This window comes from Pinus tabuliformis, chromosome Q (assembly GCF_031772625.1).
Source record: "Pinus tabuliformis cultivar Carrire ecotype Pingquan chromosome Q, CPIR1, whole genome shotgun sequence".
NCBI lineage: Eukaryota > Viridiplantae > Streptophyta > Pinopsida > Pinales > Pinaceae > Pinus > Pinus tabuliformis.
In genome coordinates this window covers 911,004,012-911,016,538 of record NC_142296.1, presented here as the reverse complement: position 1 = coordinate 911,016,538, position 12,527 = coordinate 911,004,012, and positions in this window count along the sequence as shown.

Below are 12,527 nucleotides of genomic sequence, written 5' to 3'. Positions count from 1 at the left end.
AGAACAGCTGCGGAATTGCTGAACATGTACCAAAATTCTAAACAAACAATCAATCATTAGCACAGTCAACAAATCATGTTAAAAGACATATAATGCAATGAATTGAACAAGTTGATGGAGGAAATGATGTCAGAAGAGAGAAGTGAATAGGAAAAAGTTGTTGGGAGGACAGGTAAATGAGTGCAAGGTTGAGGCTCAACACACAGTCACCGCAAGAAGGTACCAAGAAGTCTAAGGCCTCAAAAAGGCTTAAATTCGATGAGCCAGGTGAAGAATTTATTTTTAAACCCAAAAGACCTATTACAAGGAAGCAAGTAAAGGAAGCGCTGCCAAGAACAGAGGAAACCGGGAAAGTTAGGCAAAAAGATACAAGAAGAACAATCATCACATCTCAAGGAGATAATATAGCAGCCATAAAGAGTCAATTAGAAGCAACTAAATATGAGATTGCTAAATTGAAGAAAGCTGCTAGAAAACGTGCAGTCATGTATGCAAATTATCGTAAAGCTCTGTGGAAAGGGAGTGAAACCCTAGAAAACCAGTTGAATTCAGTAGTTGATGGCCATGCACAATTTCACACATGGAAAGTACCAGCAATCAGAGAGGCCAGGTACATTAGAAGGATAAATATGCAACTAAGAGCTGGGAATAAAGCTATGAAGAGGAAAATTGAAGACTTGAAGGCACAGCTAGGCCAGTTACTTGTTAAATAAATTTTCTTTTCAAGAAAGGTTTTGCTCCAAATTTTTTCAAATTTGCTTAGGCTTATTGTTCTGAAGAAATGTACATCCCTGTTATACATATGAAAAGTTGAGGGGAATTTTTGGCAATTAAATGTTTGGGTGATAAAGATCTCAGGTCAAAGGCAAGCTGTTTCAAATAATTCAGCAGTTTCGTAGCGCGCTACGAAACTGCTGTAGGTAATGATTTTAACACAGACAGGCAGTTTTGTATTATGAGCGGGAATTTTGAAAGGGAAATGCCAAAAGGGTATGCAAGACATCAGCTGGAACAACAATAGTCAATCAGATCAAGACAGGTGGATGCTTTAAAAAGGTGGAATATTTCGACCCAATTTTAAATTTCTGTTGTAAAGTCCCTTTATCACCGTTCAAGAGGTATCAAACGATTTGCATACAAGGAACTTTTTCCTGCACACATGTCCATCGATGCAGCTTACAACACATCAAGAACGTGGCAGTGTTCCATATTTTGGGTTATTAAAGGCTAGAAAACATGCTTCTGTACATTCGAGCATTTTGAGGAAAACTGGAGCCGAGAAGCAAGGGAAATCTCCTAATACTTCTGAGCAGTTAAAAGATTCAGCGTTCAAGGTCAATATGGAGTATTAAACATCCAGCTCAGCCAAATCGAAAGAGGACCGGGTGTCAAAGAACAAGGAGAAGCCATTATGCATGGAAAATGGAGTTAGAGTCATAGTTAATTTAGAACTCTTTAAAAACTCCAGTGAGCACTTTATTGTATTTATTAGTTAGTTAAATAGCTGATAAGTGTCATTAGAGGTAGTTATCGAATTCCCCTCATGCTGGAGGAGGAAGCTCGAATTAGTTAGAGTAAGGATTCTATATATAGCTGAAACAACAATGTAATGGGGGTTGGAAATTTTATAACAAAGGACTGTTTTGGCTTATGTAAAGACAGAGTTTCAGTAATATAATTTGGTTGCTTTTCTTCTCAGGATTCATGAAGGATTTCCATGTTTAGAATGTGTGATTTTATTCTTTCCTTAATGTCTTTTACAGTTGCATAGATGTGTAATCACTCAGAATTCACTGATTGTGCTCTGGTTTCCTGTATGCATTTATGAACTATGGTTTTATATGAGTTGTGTTCTGAACATCCAAATGCTAAATGCCCTGACTTCTATGTAAAGGCAGTATCATTGTTTACTGAGGTGTTATTGACTCCATAGGCCCAATGGAAACTTGTTTAATGTATTTCTAGCTTTCATTTTTATCACTGTTATTTCACAAGAGTTAGCCATCTTATTCTTAATCAAAATCAATAACCCTATGAGAGAGCCCTCTCAGGCTAAGGAGGCTAAGCCTTAGTCAAAAGATTGGTTTGAAACAGTTACTTGAAGTCTTCCTGGTCTGCAGCCTTCCAGGGCCTGATTTTGAGATAACATTTTCCATTGATGTCAAAGGGGGAGAGAAATCGAGAAAAGAAGATTGAGGCATGGAGTCAAGGGGAGCAATGATTACAGGGGGTGTATGTATTGTCATCAATGAAAAGGGGGATATTGTTGAATGGTTTTGTCATTGAATACAACGTCTATCATTGAATGCTCTTTATGTTTGTCTATATTGAATTAGTTGGAAGGAAGGATGAAAAACTTATTAGCTCCACATTTTTTGAGGTTTTTAAGGATGAATATCAATGAATTTAATCTCAAGATCATTCTCATTAGATTCTCCTCATCAAGCTGATTCTAGCAGTATGTGGAGTTCTTTGTGGGCCCTCGTGGTTTGAGAGATATGTTAAGTCAAAGATATTACACCCATCCTGTGGTCAAAACCCCAATTATTTGATGATGTGGCAATTTCTCAAATGGAACAAGAAAGAAGAGATTAAAGTCTTCATTTTAATATCTATGGAGGGTAAAAGAACATTTTATTAAATTACCAAGGTTTAAAACTTGAATAAAGACGGTTTATTTCAAATCTTATATTGGTGGGAGCTTTAATTTATTTAAAATTTAAATTAAAAATAAATAAATTAATTAAAAAAAATAGGAGCTCTTCACTCCAAAAACTTTGCCCACTGACCCTCCCAAAAGCTCACCAAAAAAACATATAAAGCCACCTACTAGGTATGCATGGAACACACACCTTTCTAGCACATTTTGAAGTGATCAAGTTCTCATATCTTGTGCAGCCTTGTTTGTAACACCCTCATCCCACATATACCCAAGTAACCAGCCAATCGGGGTAAATATGAAATGAGAGGCCACTATAATGGGATTCAACCTCCTAATTCACCTTAAGGAACTAGAATTGACGGAAAAACATCATACAAACATTCCACATCAGCAACAGAACTCCCAGGATCCACCCCAACCACTCAGGTAACCAACCCCTAGGTCCCACTGAGTTTTTAAACCATTAAACCCCAGGAGGATCCCTTGATATGCACAAGGGTGTGCCTCGGAGGCTCTAGATGCTCCCATGGCATGGGTATGCATGTGTCTAGGGAATTTTCTCCTCAGACCTGTGCCTACAACTTCATGATTTTTGCCACTTTTTAAGGCCCGGGTCACTGCCTAGAACTCAATAACAGGTTTAGAAATCAAATTTCACACCGAAAAAAGATACATTTGTAAAAACATCAACAAGGACTAGACTGGACCCCTACTAGCCATGACATGCATTTCATCAAACATGTCACAAATATGCAATCTACATGTTTAAACAACATATTTGAGTATAGGGGTCTCATACTTATCTGAAAACTGCTAAGAATTATTGTTCCCTTATATCATTAGTTGCATTATCGTCTATTAGGTCATATATACATTATTCATTCATTCACAAATCAAAACATGAGGAGAGACATACATCTTCGTTGTCATAATACATATTCCTAACCAATGTAATAACAATAGAAATACCAAGGATACATTAGCTATAGAATCCACATATAAACCAGTACATTTACACATGAGATACCAAGGAAAGAACCTTTTATTAATGAATGCACAAGTCAACCAATTATGGGACTACACGTTCCACCTAACCATAGATTGGCTGAGCCAAATATCTCTTCAGCCAATCACCCCCATGCCATATTCCAAGCATGAATGTGGGACTCAAACCAAAAGAACAAACGAGGGAATCCTGAGGTTAAACCACCTCACCCTCATCAATAAAAACTAGGCTTTACAACAATTCACACCAGATCACTAGGCCAAAACAAGCATGATCTCCACCATGATATCCACCAGATCACTAGGCAAAAACAAGCATGCATGCCACCAGATTTCTCCACTTACACCGTGAGGAATTTTCCTGTCTCCTAGTCTCTATGATTTACCGCAATCCACAAACTGATCCAGGGATCACTAGGCCATAACCGAGATACCAGTCTTTGGGTTTTACCGCAATCCATCCTGTATCACTAGGCCCTAACCGAGACTCCACTATCCAGGCTTTACTGTACATCCCATCCCAGAATTACTAGGCCTGATGGGGAGCACCAACCTCTAGGCCTTATTATATATCTAGGGATTCCTAGGCCCACTGAGGCAAACAATACCTGGCTTTATTGCAACCCACAGTCTGGTTCATGAGTCACTAAGCCAACGGATTTACCACAATCAACAGTTCGGTTCAAGGATCACTAGGCCATGTATTATTTCTTTTAGAGATCCACCTCACTCAGCTTCAAATCCATCTAGAAATCCAACTCAACCAAAACATGAGAACCCCGTCGCACCATGGCTATTTGGAAATGGCAAGGCTAGGCTAAAAACACTGTCACACCTGGAAAACCCCATTCCATAATAGCAAAGAACCACATGCAATACCATGCATGCTAAATATATCAAGGAAAACACACATGAAAATCGATAACTATAAAGAATCTTGATGTAGTTGCCTGATCTTGCTCTTCCTTACTTGCTCCTTCCTTCCTCTTTCCTTCTTTTCCTTTCTTGATCCAATGTCAAAGTGCTCCAAAAAAATTCTAAAGTGTCAAAGAGTGAGAGAGAGAGAGAATAATGAGAGATCTCCAAAACTGAATTGACAAAAGGTTACACTGACCAAGCCTAAGAAAAATCTTTCCAACTTGTCTTCATAAGCTTCTTTATTAATGAGGCCTCTATTTTCTTCATTTTCTATTATTTTCCTTCATTTTCCTCCTCAAATGAAACCTCAATTGGTCCTCATAAGCCTTTTTATTAATGAGGCCTCTATTTTCTTCATTTTCCATTATTTTCCTTCATTTTCCTCCTCAAATGCAACATGTGACCTTTGACCTTCCTTTTCTCCTAATTTCCATTATTTTCATAAATAAAATGCCAATTAATGCCTCTTTCCTTTCCAAAGCCTTTTCCATTGCCTTTGTCAATTTCCTTATCCATAATAACTGAAATGAACACCCACTAAGATGTTTTTCCCACTATTTAGCTTGGAATACGTGTCCCCTAATCGTGGTATTATATATTATTACATGGATTTTTAACTAGGGTTGTTATAGAACCCTCCTCCTTGGGGGAACATTGTCCTCGATGTTTAATGACACCCATAACCAACAAGACTGCTAAAAACAAAATATACTACCCATGGAGCTTTAGAACACAACTAATTGCAATATTAACAATGATCACATGCTAAAAAATGACAAACATATCATTTATTGGAGCTTTATCACATAGCTCATTACGGTATTTACAGTAATAACCACAGATACACACATACACATTTTCTTCCCCCAACAAATAATCATACTATCTATGGAGCTTTATAAAATCCAACTTGATACAATATTTACAATAATACACACATATACACATCACATACACATGCACATTTTCTCAACTAGCAAACAAAAAGGATACGATGCCTACATCCGCAACAATGGAATCCAAAGGCTCACACCTCCATCCTCAAAGTAATACCAGGATTCACCTCTTTCCCAGGAAGTCCAAAATCCACTACAAGGTCAAATATGCATCCAATGTCCATCGCTACAATCTTGTGCCACTTGTCCTTTTAGTGAACAGTTACCGGCTCATTGTTCCAGGGTGCATTCCCAATGTGTATTTGATTCCATCTAGAAATGATAATGACTAAAACAAATCCATCCCCATGCTTCCCTTCTCTACTATACAGCCCCTCGGGCAATTCGGTCACCCCTTTCGTCTAGTCACTCAGCTTCTAAGTTCCCTGGGATCCCCTATCCCGAGCGATCCATCCCTTTGCAAGGCTTCCTCACATCGAAAGGTCAACAACCAAGGCACATACCTGCCTCAAAACCATCATACCGGTCATAACATGCTCATGGAAATCAATGGACATTATTAGGCACCAGTGTCCCACAATGGCCCTACTCCTGAAGTGTTTTACCAACGTATTATTGCTTGTTCAAATTCCTTTTACTATTTTTTCTCATCTTTGCAGTGAGTTTCAACCACCCAACCGGACATTTCGTGCTTCTTGTACCAAGCACATAACTTCCATTAGATTTAAAATAAATTGAAATAAATTCACATTATACCTCATCAGTAGCCCATTGATGAGGAACACTCGCAATTTTGTTCACTTCTTGTCACAACAAGTCAAACTAGCATCTTTGATCAAATCATTATGTATAAACATATCACATCATGTTAGCTCAAAACACAACCATCATAAATCAAATCATAGATCACATGTACCCATCATAAACTAGAATCATAAATCACATGCATAATAGAATTGAACTAAAATTTTGATACTTATCCTTTAATCAATCCTTAGCTTCTACCTTTGTCCTTATTCTTTATGCACACCGGATCGGTCACCACACCTGACAAACACCTAGTTCCTTCTTTTCAACTATGTACACATACACATAGTGTAAATCACACACATATAACCACACATGACATACAACACTATGCAATACATGCACCTATACATGACATACAACACATACACCTACACCCAAAGTACAACACAACATAATACATACTCCTACATCTGGTGTACATCACAACACAATACATACACATACAACGGATGTATGACACAACACACATATGTACACAGAGTACAACACAATGAATACACATGTCACGATACCATGACTACACAATGTGTTAGAGCCTAGATTGACCTCAGGTTGAAGGGAGGCAATCCTAGGATAACCACAAACCAAGCTTAACCTGGTAGCTAGCCCTACCAGGTTGGGAGAGGGCTCTCTCCTTGTTAATATCAGTTGAGATGACTGAATAAAATATGGATTTTAGGCTAGGTATAGTAGCTCTAGGTTTTTTTTGATTGATTTTGTTGGGTTTTTGTTGGATCAAATGGAGTAGGCAACTTTGGGTCCGGGAAATGAAGTCAGGATGCAAGGTGTTCTATGGGGCGAGGTAGGTAGGTGTTTTAGCACTTGTAATTGTGTGAGATGGCAGGTCTAAGATTGATGAGGAGCTGAGGAGGGCATGCAGAGACCATGTATCCTCTTCAAACTGTAGAAAACATCAAAAATCAAATGTATTCCCAAGGCAGAGCACTGTCACTAAAGTATTCTACCTATCTATCTTGATTTCATTTAGTTTAGAAGATTGAATTAGATTGTGACACACATAACACATGAGAAAAACTAACGACAGAAGGAGAAACTATGAAAAAACACATTACCACAAGAATCCCACAAAAATAGCTACAAATCCTGGTTTATTTCCTTGCCAAACTGTTGTAGATATGTACAATGTAGCTCAGAGCATCCAAGAGAGTCCAACCTTTGCTAATGACTGAAAAAATACATAATATAGACATCAAAACCACCTATGCTAGCCATCAGGGGTCGAATCCAAGAGATAAGGGACTGTTTCAACCATATCTAAACTAGGAACAGGAATATAGGCAGTGGAACAACTTGCCTCTAAAACCATGGACACTGATTCATTTACCCCCAAACCACCTCAAAATGATGAATCTACCTTCTAAGGTCATTTTACAATTAAATTTACATAGCATAGCATCATTTACAATCATAAATTCATCTGAAGATGAGAGAAAAAGTCAACTTGTAGAAAAACTAGGCGAAATTTGAATTTTTAGGCAAACTGGCTCTATGTGTAGCGCCATTGGCGAGGTGCATAACGCCACTTCTCAGCTGATTTTGGAGGCCTTCCCCTTAGCCAAATTTAGCCCAAGATATCTCATTGGAAATTTCTTCTTGTCTAGTTTCTGGAACATCTTTAATTTTTGCATTTGGAGGTCATTTCCCCCCTCAAAAGTTGAATCTCCCAAGAATGCTTCCCGTGTGTCCAAAAAGAGGCAGAGAGGTCATTTTTTGTTGGTTTTTCTACCTTTAGGTGACCAATTTTTGCTCCAAAATTTTTGAAACCTTCAGGGATTGATGCTTTCATCATGATGAATCCAAATATGCAAACCATTTCTCCAAAAAGTCTCCTAGTCAAAAGCGTAGCGCTGACCTCTAGTGCGTAGCGCTAATGTCAAACTCACTTTTGACAGCCTTCCTGATATCCAAATTGGGCATGTGATAGCTCGTTGGAAATCTTGTCAAGTCTATTTTCTAGAAAATCTTTATTTTTTCAATTTGGAGTTCATTTTCCCTGTCAAAAGTCAAATCTCCCAACAATGGTCAAAATGTGCAGAATGAGGCTGCCCAAATGCAGAGTGATGTTGCAGTCAGCTTTTGAAGGTCTTCCTCAACTTCAAATTGAGCTCATGATAGCTCATTGGAAATATCTTTGTGTCTGCATATCAGTTGACTCATCAAGCAAGTCATTTCGTCATTCCATCTAGGAGAAAAATTGATTTTACCAAGGTCACTCCATAGGTGTAGCAACTCTCCTTAGGCAACTGTATTTTTGACATTTCTCTAAAACCATGACATTTGTGTAAAAAGTGAAGGACATTTTTCTTCCTTTGCCTATTGTTGACAAAAACCTCTCTCACGTTTTCCAAATTCATTTTGTCTTGCTCAGAAACAAAAACCCTGGGAGAGGGAAATGACCCTTGCCTGAGCACAACTGAAGCACAAACAAGGTGTAAAATGACCCATTGGAACATGAAATAATGATGACAACTCTTTTAATGATGGTACACTCATTTCAAATGGTGACATGGACCGACACTTGGAAAAATTTGGAAGGAGTGAAAACAAATCTTAGACCTAATACCTAGTGACGAATCTTACTTGAAGACTCACTGAAATGACAAAATTTGACTTTTACACCTTAAGACCAATTTTTAAGAGTCATGTTTGATCGCTGGTGGAAGGCTTCGAAGACTGACACTAACACAATGCACATATGTAGTACGGATGTACATAACACAACATGTATGACATGCACACCACATGTACACTAGTACCATAAGTACAACATGTACTCAATACCACCTATACAAAATTCCGCCTGCACAATGTGTACACAACATCACATGTAGACGGCACCACCTACACAACGTGTACACATGGCCACATGTACACATTGCCACATGCACAACATGCACACAATACCACCTGCACATAGCACTACATGTACATAGTACCATGTGCACACAACACCACATGTATAGTCATGCACACAACACCATATGTACATAGTACCATATGTACAACATGCACACAACACCATATGTACATAGCACTGCATATACAACATGTACATAGCATCTTATGTACACAACATTGCATTTACAACATGCGCACAACACCATATGCAAACAACACCGCATGTCCAACATGTGCACAGTACGATATGTACACAACACTGCATATCCAACATGTACATAGCACTGTCTATACCTAGAACTACATATGTAATATACACACAACACCATATATACAACAGACATACAACATCATATGTACACAATACTACCTATACAACATTACACATCACCATAGGTACAATCATTGAATACACAACATGCACAACATATACAAAACAATAGCACTGCACCTCCAAAACCATATTTCCTCCACCAAGCAACCTTACTTCCAGTATCTCTTCACCATCCATTTTTATCTTAACATCCCACTAATCACATTGTTTTCATTCCACTGATGTATCTCTCAGCATAGTCTGTAGATAACATAGATGTAATATAATAACATAATATCAACTCATAACCACATGATACTGACCTTGTAGATTTATCAGGACTACTCTCCCACTTGATTCCTCATAAACCAGGAACCTCTTCATGTCATTCAATGACATAAGCAATCATTCTTCCACAAGAATGATTCCTAATGGCCCTGTCAAACAATGGTATGCATACATACATATATATACATATAAACATCAACATAAAACAATAATGATCCTATCATACAATGACATACATACATACATATATAAATGCATGTATATAATCATTAGCATAAACAATCATGATCATGTCAGACAACAACATACATACACACATATATACATATATAAACATCAGCATAATCATGATCACAACATAATTACTAGATATCATAAGGCCAAGGTTAAGATAACTTCCTTTATTCATTCACAACATGCATAATATTGAAAACAATAGTTCTCAACATAGCCAAGGCATGTGACGCCTCATATCCATTCACTTCACCTTTCTTGTTAATACCTTTCTCATGACTATCACGTCATCGTCCATTATCCCAATGGACCAAACCAATCCAATTGGTTGTCATATTCTTTCCTTGAACTTCCCTTTACTCATGCACTGAGCTTCATCTAAGTCTCATATTACCTTATGGTTTTCATTCAACTTCTCTCGAGCTCCATTAAATTTCATTTTTCCCAACCAATTCCCAATACCCTCAAACATAAAATGCAAGAAAAAAAAACAAACAAGAAGAAAACCATGAAAGACCAATAACAATACGACACCACAATCAAAGTGGCAAGGCCTTGCACCAGACATAAACAAAAACACATATCAAGATCAAAAAATCAAAAAATACCAAAATCACAATATAAGCAACAGACACTATAACTCCATCCCCGTGGTTCTGAGTGCCTCCAAGTGAAAGATCAACCCGACCCTTCTTTAATATTTCATGGAAATATATTTTTCCATGCAATCCCTTGCATCATATAGTCATAAACACATAATTGTCAATGTATAAATAAATATAAAAATATATCAATTAGTTTACCTTGTTATGCCAAGCATGTTGCCTTGTAGCTAAACACATATTTGCCATGTCTCAAGGGACTCCATTTCCCTTGAAAAATCTAGCTATAATAAGACATCAATTGTTACACATGTCAAATACATTTCCATGAATATAACACATACCCACATAATTTCAGAAAAATTAGGGTTAAGAATACTTCATGTGTGCAAAGCACTCATTCATTTGGAATTCAGTTTCCAAACATAGCCAAAGGAATTCTCACCCAATTCATTTATTTACCTTTAACTTGTTGCAACTGACTCTTACTATGTACTGTCACATCACTCAATGGATAGTTATATAAACAAATCAACAATTACCTTATCATGCTAATACCAAGCATGTTTCCTGAAATTTCTCACACATGTCGATCACATGTCCCAAATATCAAGACAATCATATCTATCAATTTGAAATCAATCTTTACCAAGACTAACAATCATGTCATAATCCATAGTCAACTCATAGTCATTAGACATAATGCTAGAACTGTCACCTACACTCCTATACATGTCAACTAACTCAAAACATATGTGTTAGTACAAAAATCTTAAAACAAGATCATTCCCTCAGGTAATCTTACATACACATACTCATATTATGCAATTCATCAAATGTTTAATCAACTTGCAAACATACCATGTTAAATAAATCAACTAGATGACATAATCAAACACTCAAACATCAAATAGATGACATAGCCAAACTCATACCTTAATGTATCTCAGGGGAGGCTATTGCATTTGCACAATCAATCTAGATTAACATGATATAACTTCATGACATATCACCTCAACCATAAATGTGGTCACGATATCCATAACAGTGACTAGTTAACATGTTCACATCATAAACTCATAAACAATTTTCATTCATGCATAAAAATCACACATGCACCGTCAATCTAGATTCGTACAACACAATATCACAAATATGTTGAATCATACCTGAATGTCATAACTATAACCATCTACATAGGCCAATCCAATTTAGAATGATACATATAACATCAAGATGTTAGTTGTAATAACCCTAATCATCAAGTTATCTAACATATAACAACAAGAAGTTAACATATAACATACTCGTCAACAACATATAACATAATCATCAAGTTAACTATGATATAACAATCGACAAGTTAACATATAACATAATCATAAAGTTAACTAACATAAAAAAACAATAACAACAATAATTCATATAACAACAAGTTACTATCATTCATGACTATATGACCACACTAATGCACTAGCATCTACCATGCATGTAACCACAACAAAAATAAAATGACAAAAATGTATATAACCCTAATGTATATAACAATCCATTAACTAACATGCATGCATGCCCAACATACAAACATGTATGATGATATTCTCTTACCCCAAATTCTAGTGCTAAGACCTCGCTCTAATAGTCTGCATTTCTTGCATTACCTCATTCAGCACATTAGCATCATAATATACCAATAGCATCATGATAACCTAATTTCATACAATGACCTCACAATGCATGCATGACCTACCATACAAGAATAACCATAACCATGACAATGCTTTCATAACAACATATAGACGTTGACATGCATAACAAATGCATATACAACCGAAATGCATTCATGACAAATGCATCCTAACAACAACATCATCAACTCC